The sequence below is a fragment of the Dreissena polymorpha genome, chromosome 8, assembly GCF_020536995.1.
Source record: "Dreissena polymorpha isolate Duluth1 chromosome 8, UMN_Dpol_1.0, whole genome shotgun sequence".
Lineage (NCBI taxonomy): Eukaryota > Metazoa > Mollusca > Bivalvia > Myida > Dreissenidae > Dreissena > Dreissena polymorpha.
The window spans coordinates 54,932,822-54,944,488 of record NC_068362.1 but is presented as its reverse complement, the minus strand read 5'-3'; positions in this window follow the sequence as shown (position 1 = coordinate 54,944,488).

Sequence of the window (11,667 nt, the reverse complement as noted above, 5' to 3'; positions counted from 1 at the left end):
TCCTTTTTAAAGTATTAAATATAATAACTTGTTTAAAATAATTGCGTTTTCCGACCGATCGATTATTTGCCGTTAAAAAATTCAAATGTGGTGATCAATCGCACAATTAGCCGACTAAGTCATCTGTCTTATTTTGATGTTCAATATTTTTCCTGAATAAAACTAATCAACAGGGATTAACGAGGCGAGATTGATATGCATGGGTTCTATTCAGCCAAGATAAAGCCGACGTGGAAAGTTTCAATGTATGAAAGCTATAATCAATATCGGAGATGATTAAATGAACTGAAATGATCTCATCTCAATAACATTGAAACATGATAAGAGATTGAAATTCGTGTCTAGTTTTTTCCCCAGCGTATCCAATTTTTTCCTGAAATGATACATATAAATATATGAATGTTTTAAGTGTGGACTTGATGTTTTCCTACCTGTCTGAAAAAATACTGACATGCATCTGTTCCAAGTTAGTTTATCATAGTATATACATATTTGTTCTATCATGGACATTGAAATTAACGTATTTATACCTAGCGTTTAGAAGAAAGGTCATAAAGTAGGCAAACAGCGGGGACCAAACATGCGGCGTCTCATCAGGGTATGTGCTGTTTGCTTAAAGGAATTTATGTAAGAAATATTCTAAATATAGAAATAAATATACTAGACATCCCTAATTTTGGAAATAAATAGATTCAATTCAGAAGGATGGTCCACTAGCCATAAATGGGTTTATATGCCACTGCACAGTATTTGAAAATTTAAATGCACATTTGCGCCACTGAATTAAACAATACATTGGTATATAGGCGTAATGAAACTGCAAAAAAAGAAATCATAAAATAAATATATTTAATAAACGATGTCGTTTATTAAAGGGGAATGACCAATAGCCCATACAATACGTGGCATAAACCATACACACCGTTTAAGTTGGGATAATCTCTATATAACGATAAATGATAAAAATTGGGTGTTTACACCGGTTTAATGACGCGTCAAACTTAATGATTAGCCACGAATTAATTACCACCTTAGCAATGAAGTGTTAACACAATTTAACTATATTGCATTGTTATTTAAGTAAAAACACATAAGCAAAAATTATAGTTGATTCAATTGCAATACTCAATTGTTAAATATGCATCAGATTAACTGAATAAAAACATTATTACAAACGACTGAATTGAACATTCTCTTAAACCGCTACGAATGCCAAGAATAATTGATACAACTTGATCATTCTACTCCTGCTTCAAAGCTGAATGCCTCTATACTAGAATTTCGTGCGGGATTCCGGGTTTAAGGCTGAATTCTAATATCTCATGTATGCAATGCGTTGGAAAGATATAGTATTTGTGTGTGATACCGATGGTAATTTGGTGAGCCAGTTACACTTTGTTCACTTATGAAACATATTTGCTCCTATCACATACAGATGCAATAAATCTTTATATATAGAAAAAATATACAACTTTTAAAGAACATTTGTTTGCTTTCGGGTTATAACTGTGCGATATTTTTTCTTCAGGAAAGTGTGAAACAAATAACTTAATGAGTGCGTAGGTTCATCTCTATTAGCTTAGAAATGCGTTCAAAGTATTTCACAAAAATTTCACAAAAAGGGGTTTTATTAAATGCATGTTCTTAAAATTTTCATTTAAAGACAGTATGTTCGATTTTGTCAAATATTAATGAATGTATATTAAGTGTGTAAAAAAATTATTTTACATATTTTACATATATTTCAATAAACAATAAAATAAAAGTTAAGAACAACATGTTTCGAAAATTGCGAAATAAGCCAGATATTTAATTCTTACATCGAAAACATGTTTACAGTCGAATTCGCAAGCATGTATATCATGCATGTACGATGTTAATCTAAATTTAGTTATACGGATCATTTTAATTTTCTGCAACGATATATATTCATACAAAACACGAACACTAACTCCGATCCTTATAAAAAGACGAATGCTTCTGTTATAGAAGGAAAATATGTACGAAAATCTTCGTCACAACCGGCTCGGGGCGCTAATTCTTTGCTGCATTATATGAAATTCGTCTTCAATGTATATTTTTTCTTTCCTTTTTTTGTGTTATTGTAACTTTTTGAATATTATTTTGAATACATTAAGAATTGTTATACCCGTATTTTCTTGTTGATGCTTACTGTAGGAGTTGGGTTAAGTAATTAACATACCAGCACAATGTTTGATTCAATGTGTATTTGTTGTGGATTGACACAGTACTTTGTTGGTGCTGCTACTCGCCCTAACAATAGACGGAACGCATATGACGTTTTTGCGTTAGGCGTCTTGACCTAAGCAGCAACATAGTATAAATTAATCCATACAACTCAACGGAAGCGATTACTTTAAAAATGCAAAATTGTCTAAAATATGCGGTGGAAGAGTATTCTTATCGATGATTAATACGTAGTTTGGTAGTCGTATCTGTTTTGTTTCGAAATGTCAAGTCATCATTGTAAGGCATTTATTATTTTATTATAGTCAAATTAAGTTATTAGTTGTTACCGGTATTTATTGTATGCTTCCATGTGGTTTATAGTGAAATATCAGTGAATCCAAACTGATAATTTCACTGTTTCAAACAGTGAAAATTAACAGTGAAAATTATCGATAATTTTCACTTTTTACTGTTAAATGACGTCATTATTTTTACAAAATGACGCCATTATCTCTGCGAATTCTTTATTTAAACGCTTTTAACAATGTATATTAACGGTGAAAAAAAAATCATAAAATAAAACGGAAATGTGTTGGATTCGGTGGAATATCGAATTTAATTCACTCGTGATCATAGAAAATATATTTTTTCACACGTGGCTGCGCTACTCGTGAAAATATTATTTTTATGATCACTCGTGCATTAAAATCGATAATCAACCGAATCCAACAAATATTCCTTTTTTTTCCACTTTAATGATTCCCATGATGTGCAGTCATATATTTCCATTTAACTATAAATTTTAAAAAGTACTCATTGGTCAGTCTATTGAGCAATATTATAAGGAATTTTTCCAATGATTTCAATATTTCATGACTAGTCATGAATGAAATGTGTATACTTGGCTGTAAATGTGTATACACCAACAAGTACAGAAAATGAATTATCGAATGGTGAAAAGTGTCACTCGTGTAAATGTGTATTATTTATATCAGGTATTTTCTGATGATCACTTTGGGATCAGTTATGACCAACCTTCAATGGCACTCATTACAATTAACACAGATCAAAATTAAACTTCCATGTAGATATCTTAGGTCTCGGCTACAGCATATAAAACATTTCCAATACATGGTCTATTCTAGATGTGGCTTAGAGCTTAACCATACGGAGTGGCATGTATGTCGAAATATGTTATTACTAGATTAGTACTACGCAAACTAAATACGTTTCGATTTACATTTCTCAGATGTTCGAATTATCCGGAATCCCCTAAAACATTAAAAATACCGGTCTAAAAATTGAATTTCTCGGTGTTTGACCATTTCCCAGTCTATAATTTGAAATCATGTGACGATCTCGCACATTTTACCTACTTAGTCACCGGTCATATTTGCCTGTTTAGTTTATGTGCGAATAAAGCATAATCTAATCTGATTAATGAGGCGTGACTGATATGCATAAATAATATTCAGCAAGGATCGGATATGAAAGTCCCCATGTATGAAAAGTATACAAAAAATAGGAGATGATTAAATGTACCTTGTTTATCTCATCTCGTAACATTGAAACGTGTAACAGGTTGGAAATCCTTGTCTTGGTGTTTCTCAATTTATTCTGTGTTTTCATCGTATGTTATGTAACTTTGTGAAAGTTGTAAGTGTGGACTTGTTTATGTTTGTCCTTCTGCCTGCATGCACTCTGTCAAGTATTTTGTCATGATCAGTTAATTATCCTGTATACCATTTTGTTTATAACGGAACATCAATTTATTATTGTAAGCACGAAGATATATCCTTCGGTGAAATAAGTTTAATACTTCTTATTTGACAACGTATTTCGTTTTTAATGCTTTTCCAATGTGAAAACCCGTATATGATATGGTGAGTTTTTCACAGGAACAAAACGTTTAATAACTCAAGATTGCTTTAGTCTGGAAATGTACCCTCATGTGAAAGAACCTGGACTCGAATTGAAGTACATACACCAGGGAATGATGCACCACATTGATACCGCACGAGACGCGCAGCCCAGCATCTCCGCGGTGTCACTTTACACTAACAACGAGAGTGAAACACGGTTTCATTACATCATTTATTATAAACACTCTGTTTCCAGTTATACGGTTACTTTTATATCCAATTCATGTCTCGAATGACGTTAAGTGTCAAAGCATGTCGAGTGGTTGTGCTGAATTAAGAAGAAGTCTAGCTACTTGTATGATACGGACACAGAAAACGCTATAAGGGAATACTTGTTTTCTATCGAATGTTGAGGACATAGTGTATTGATCACAGATAATCTATAGTTTGTTTCAAACATATCTTTTACCAAGCCTATCGTTTTAATATGTGTGCTAGTTTTTTTAAATAACATATCAAGACAAACATGTTATTCGTAACACAAACAGTCTGGACGAAACGCAGATAGTTTACAGATATCAATTTATTGAACAAAGAATTCCCGCGCCCTGGAATTCATACGAACGCCGTGAATGTGTTTTACCGCGTTATCTTTATATTCCTGTGTCGACGCTGACTGTCCCTTAACAGGGGATATTGCGAATTTCATACAACTTGTTATTGGCAAATATGTTGCAGATTCATGGCTTTAGAAGTCTTAGAAGTCTTAAATGTAATATGAATGCAAAACATAGATCCTTGGAAACATCTTGTGTTCCTCAGTTATTCTCTCGAGGTTGATTCGGCGAACTGTATTAACCTCTATGTACTTGTCAATGAAATTTGCTCCGTAAATTAGCATGGGTTTCATTGTGATTTATTTAAATAGAAAAGTTAAAACATGTTGTATGTTAAACATTACAATTTGTTGCTCTTAATTATTAACACGCTACACTTGTTAATATCGACATTTTAATAATATTATGCTTGATAGATCAATTATGTTAACCGCAATTGCTGCACAGTGTGCAACAGCAATTAACACAATACTGATAACATGGGTTGACCTGATACTATATGAAAAATAATAAAGGTAAGAGGTTACGCTAGAATGCAAATATAGATATCCTTTCAAAACACGTACTCAAATGCGTACATTTTCTTACACAGAAGATAACAGTTTTATGAAATTAAAAGAAGCAATATCGAAAAACGGTTCACCAGCATGCTATTAGTTTTGTTCAATTATAACCTACTTATTAAAGCATCGAAAGCATCATACTTATTTGCAACACTCGAGTCCGTTTCCTGCGTCTAGAACCAGTTACTGATGCCTGTTGAGAGATCTAAAGAACGATCCCACCGTTTGTTTCGAATACATGACCTCCCGGTCGCTAAGCGAACACCATATCCACTACTCCACGGCGACCTTTCTACTGGGAAATGAAATAAATTACTTTACCAACGTTTGTATTAATTATATGTGTGATTTAAAAAATGCAAATGTAATTTAATAGGAGAAAAGAAAACCTAAATATTTGGCAATTGTCTGTAAAGATGACCAAAAAAAGAAAAGATTGAAAGAAAAGACAAATCTTAATGCAAGCAGCGTTCCACATAAAACAGATGTGATTGGCAGCTAAACCAGTGTTATATATCGTTGTCGCAGATTATAGTCACTCGAACGACCGATATGATAAGGATACATATGTTTGCTGGACAACCAACTTAAGGCATGTTCTATTTGTCTGTTTATACTGTTATGCAAGTGAACCAATGTTTTAATCACAATAATATATATATAGTGCAATGTTTTCCATTATTATAATATATATAACAACTTTTTAAAATTACTCCAATGTGAATAATACTCCTGAAGTAGCCATATTAATTTTAATACCCTTTATGTTCAAAAAGAGAGACTTGCTTAGTACAGATAATCTGAGTTTTCTCGCATATACTTGTAATGCCACGATTATCGCATGCAAACGACAAGTGATGCAACAGCTGTGATGACATGGAGTGGTACACTGTTGTACGTTCCCAAAATCATCGTTATTGGTGTTCATCCATGTTCTCTTCAAAGCGCATTTTTCACAGACAGTAAATTACATTCGTTATTCACGTTATCGAGAAATCACATGAACAATCAGGAGCCTAACATTCTCGTATTCGTGACATTTTTACGAAGGCATACGCCTTCCTCATTTGCAGCGATGCTTTATTGTCAAAGCTGGGAGATATACAAGAAAAATGTGCCAATACAGCTCTGATTACCAGTTGTGGCTAACGATACGGACACATTTGGTCTACAAATGTCCGATTTTCGGCTATCTGGTCAACTAACGAGAATACTTAACATATTTTGGAGCATTGTGTAAACAAGCATCATGTTGAGGATGAAACATAATAAGTAAATAGTATATCGGACGTGTGTTAAGTCAGACTGAATTGAATGATCCAGAACATTTTGTAAAATCAGTTAAAATGCAACAATAACTGTTGAAACAGGTGATTCAATGTTTAACATTATTACGCTTTTTAATTTTTTATAAATTAAATTCTTATTGTCAAACGTAAAGAAAATAAAGCACTGCAATATGACACATATCATATGCAGATTATAATATATAAACTTATCAAATTCCTTTTCGAATTATTACGCTTAACATGTCTTGGTGGATTTAAAACACGACAAACTTTTTAATTGCAGTTAACATGGTTAAAACACTAAGTGTGGCTATACAGAAGTATAGTTGAAGAAATTCTTCAAGAGACTTAGCAGACAGAGAATGACGTGACATAAGTAACATGACTATCAAATATTTCCTTTAAAAGAGCGCAGTAAATATTCCGTCTTTTAATATTGTCGACTAATTGTTTGTTAAGATTTGTTTCGCCTAGCAGGTCTCGTAGTGTCCCTTGGAGTTTCTTCGGTAGAACGAATGTTTATCTGACACAATGTGCTTATGTGTTTATAAACGAATTTAAAGAGCTTCAAATAAGCATGCTTGTATGATAGAAATGACATCCATATGAAGCACCGAATCATGTAAAAGAGCCAGTGTCAGTGTTTTAGATATACTAGGAGCTTTTATATTAGTTTCGTCACACAATCATAAAACCATATAACAATCTTAAAAATTATTTTTCAACCCAAACTCATTTTTAAAAAGTTGTGTATAATTCGAGTAAACTTCCTTTTATAATTGGTATTTCATAAGTTGTAAATTGTTTAGCGTTTAAGTATGTTGATTAAGTCGTATTCCTAATACATGTGATTTTTATTCAAATATTCAACTGTAACTTCTAGATTTTTTGTATAACCGAAATATGGGTACAATTAAGGCTGGTGAATATTATTAGCTGCAGTTACCTCGGCTGCAAAGTATTAACTTGAACATATAATTGTATTTCTTATTTATCGTGTTACATTCCATGCATAAAGCATGTACGTGGTAAATAGGCCGTATGATTTCTAACTCTGACAATCAAAAGTTGAAATACCAATGTGTAATAATGATTAAATATTTCGGTATTTGAAACCCAAAAAATAAAGTGAATGGCTTTTCGGACAATGCTGAACGAAGACAATTATCAATAATGACAGCAAACATGTCAGAGAAACAAGACTTGGGACGGCTTATGGACGTGCGCGTTACAATAAGAGACCAGAGCGGAATTTGATATGGGGTTAAAGAACCACCGCGTAAGAACTGGATGTCATCTTTGAATTGCAGATAATCAATCACTCTTGAGAACTGCTCTTAAACGGTGGCCCAATCTGTGGGTGGGAAATTGCTTTCGCTATGTGATTTCTAAACACCGAAATGGACAAAACGATGTCACGCAATTTGTATTGTTAATATTGCGTGTATTTGCATGCAGTGATCAAAATAATAACGCAATAATTGTTTTCCGAATTAAATTGATTGCCATTGACGTAAATGTAAAGATAAACGTGTAACATAATAACCGCCATGTAAATTCCCATACAAAGATATCAAGAAACAAAAAGTAAACGACGGCAGGAAATAATATTGATTTGATTGACAAGCACGTGCTTAAATATAAAATATATTTGTCATGTAATTAAACTTAACTAGCTATAATTTGATATCTGCCTCTCGTTAACGATAATTCGTAATTTGGTATGCGGCTGATACTGAAAACAACCCAAATTAGAAGATATTCGTGCGCATTGCTGATTTGTATGGGTTATCAGTTATGTTAACTCATTGTAGTGTTTTCTCCGGTTGATAACACAACATGCTCGTTAGCAAAAACTGATGTGTTTAGGAAGAATTATAACTGTCATTTTAAAAGCAATTGCCATACTTTCCAGGTAGTAATTTCCATCGGTCATTATGTTTAACCGATTTTTTTAATGAAATAATCGTCAAAACAGAAATGTTGACGCCTTAATAAACAAGCCACTGAGCGCTAGAGTTTTCCGTTGAAGTTTCTAACAAAATGATAAAGTATCGTTCATAATTCATATGTTTACACTAGTGATCACGTTGATAGTTAAAACCTTTCGTAAGTGAATGTTAAAAAATAAGTTTACATCATGTTCTTATCTGAATAGTAATCATATAAAGTTGTTTGTATGTAAGTATTCATATAAACACAAGGCGGGCATATTTCTTTCCAACTTATTGTTATAAGGTCAAAGTAAACAGGAAGTTTATCAGCCTTCCATCATACGATACCTTGCGTTTCTCAACATTATGACCTTGCAGCCGTTAGTATATTAGTTTTGTATCAACATGCGCAATACATATTAAACCGCTGAAATAAATATTTGTTATTAAATTATCGCATATGACTTTTTTTAAACGTGTAAATAATTAAAACTTACAAGGTTATAGTTTTTTTAATGAGTTCCATACATTTTACAAGCAATTAACTTAGTGCCAAAAAGTCAATTTGTGGAAAAACTGGTTGTAATAAGCATACATGTACGTCGAGGTTCGTTAATTTTGTGCATGGTGACAAGTGTTCATTATCACTGATATTACTCAAACAATTCTCGTTAAATATGTTCCTTCCTAAGTCCACATTACTAATGTGAAAAGGGGTTTTCTAAAGTTAACAAGTAGGTCCAAATGGATAAAAATTATAATTATTCTTGTTTCCGTTATGTCAAAACATTCGTTAATGTGTCGCACCTGTTGTTAATATAAGCCTCATTCTTACGGGCCCAAGTGATATTAACTGACGTAAATATTCCTTTTCTTATCAATGATCTTGTGATCAAGTTCAATGTACGCCTCAAGTGAACTTTAAAAAAAGTAATTTTTAATACGTTCCTCAAATTAAAGAGGTGTTTACCTTAAAAAAATTAATGCAATTAATGAAGTCTGTCAGACACTTTCTTGTTATATTACTCCTCCAAAACTCGATCTATCAAACCATGCAATCAATCTGAATCTTTTTAGAGCAGAAAGATTGTGTACGTTGTTATTTGGTGAATATTGTTATCTTAAAATGTGCTTGTTAATTTATGTAATAGATTATCAAATACAATTGCGGTCTGCACCGCACTTACAATATGCACTTTAAGTGTGTCCTTTGTGTTTAATGATAGTCAAAATGCTGTTAAAGCGGGGACCTAAAAGCTAACAATTCTTATAAAGTGTATTCTATACACCTCTATTCCTATTACGCGTTCTGACACTAATTCAAATAAATGAATAAAACTGATGTACCATGTGTGTTCCTGAACTAAATTCGTGACAAAATGTTTTTAAGACACTTTGAGATTTCAATTCCCGTAATATCATACTTTTGATAGGACATGTACGCACTCACATTAATCTCGTATTCAAACGTTTATACATGTACGCACAGTAAATAACATATTTTACAATATGATCGTTTAACTCACATACTTATATCGCGTTAAGCAGTGGTGAAAATAAATTTGTATTACATTTTCGAAAGTCCGGATCACCCGTATAAAAGGTTGGTCTAAAAATGTCAACAAACATATTAAGTCCTGTTTCCGCATTTTATTTCTAGGGTCAATTATACTATGCTGTGGTTTTGCCGGGTACAAACTGATACCAAGGAACGATTTACCATTGATGCGTTTATTAATGTTAAACTTGACATTATTTTAACCTTCGTCACTCTTGTAAAGTTACTTTTATTGGCAATTGAATTTGTTTAATTGTTTTATTTAAATGTTTTGCATTTTGTAATTCAGTAGAGGTTAACACAATAACTTTTATAGGAAAAAAGATACGACGTATATTTCATGTAAGATTTTATTATGGTATATTGTTTACATATTGTGATCATATAATAAAACACGAGCTATTGATGGCCCAAATAAAGATGAGACATTCATCGGCTCAGTAAATAGTACAAGCTACCATCGAATATCACGGCATATTCAATAACTTACCAATTAATAACTGTTTGAAACGCATGTTTACTTGTAATACTGTAACACAGAGAAAAAAAGAAACAACTGTATATTAGAAACGCAATCAATACAATTTCCACACACAGATATTTCAAGGCAATAAAGCTCAAGATTTTGTTCAACAGTTTAAGTTTATTTAAGCTTCTACAAATCCCCGCAACGACGCAACATTACGCCAAAGAAACGCCGATATATTCTTGGCATTTGCAGCCTTTTGACAAGGCGAAATTATTCCGTCTTCCTTGATTTTTCTCGTGTCTGGTGCCTGTGATTTCAAAAGTGGAATGTGTCAAAGCGAAGTGGATTTAAAAACTGAGAAAACAACGCGTACATAGCGCGGAGGAAGAATTGCAATCAAAACGTAACGGTATGTGGTCCATATGTATCGATACCAATTAGGTTATTAAGGAAATGGATTACTGTGCATAAAAACAAATTTTCATCTTCAGTAATGTCATTCGGGAATACGTTTTGCCTCAAAATCCGTCTCCGAGTGAAATTCTACAAGTAGAATTGCGTACACTGTTACATGTTCCGAGAGCGTTGGACATCGTTATCGTTTTGAAAATGAACTAGAAATTAACTCTCGTGCTTCAGGTAAGCGTTACCAGAAATATTACACGAATCTAGATCAAAGGTCGTGTTTTTTAAGAACTAACTTATGAGATAATTCATCAATCATTGTTTCGTTTGATTGTTATCTAGCAGATATCGGTAACTGTCATAATCTTATATTTTTTAATTACTTGCCCCATTGGTGTATCAAACGTGGATTTAAGATAATACTACTAAGTTGTTTGTTTTAGTGCATACAACATGAAATATGAAATAATAGCTTTTTTATGAAGATTTATTTCCAGTATTTTTTATTCAGTGTCTTTTCTTTTAATAAGCTATGGATTACCGGAGCTTCCTTCTTCTACGTGCTCATTAGTGCGATATAAAACTTCTGTATCATACTTATCTTCATAGGCGTCACTGAAACCAGGTAATTAACACGTTTAATGAGGTTTTCGAGAAGAATTATCTACATTAAAAGGAAAAGCAAAATCATACTAGAGTTCAACAAAGGGTTAGCAGTCTCTAAAAAAGCAACATCGAGCGGTGTTAGTTATTTCCTTGTGTAGTACACATACATAAACA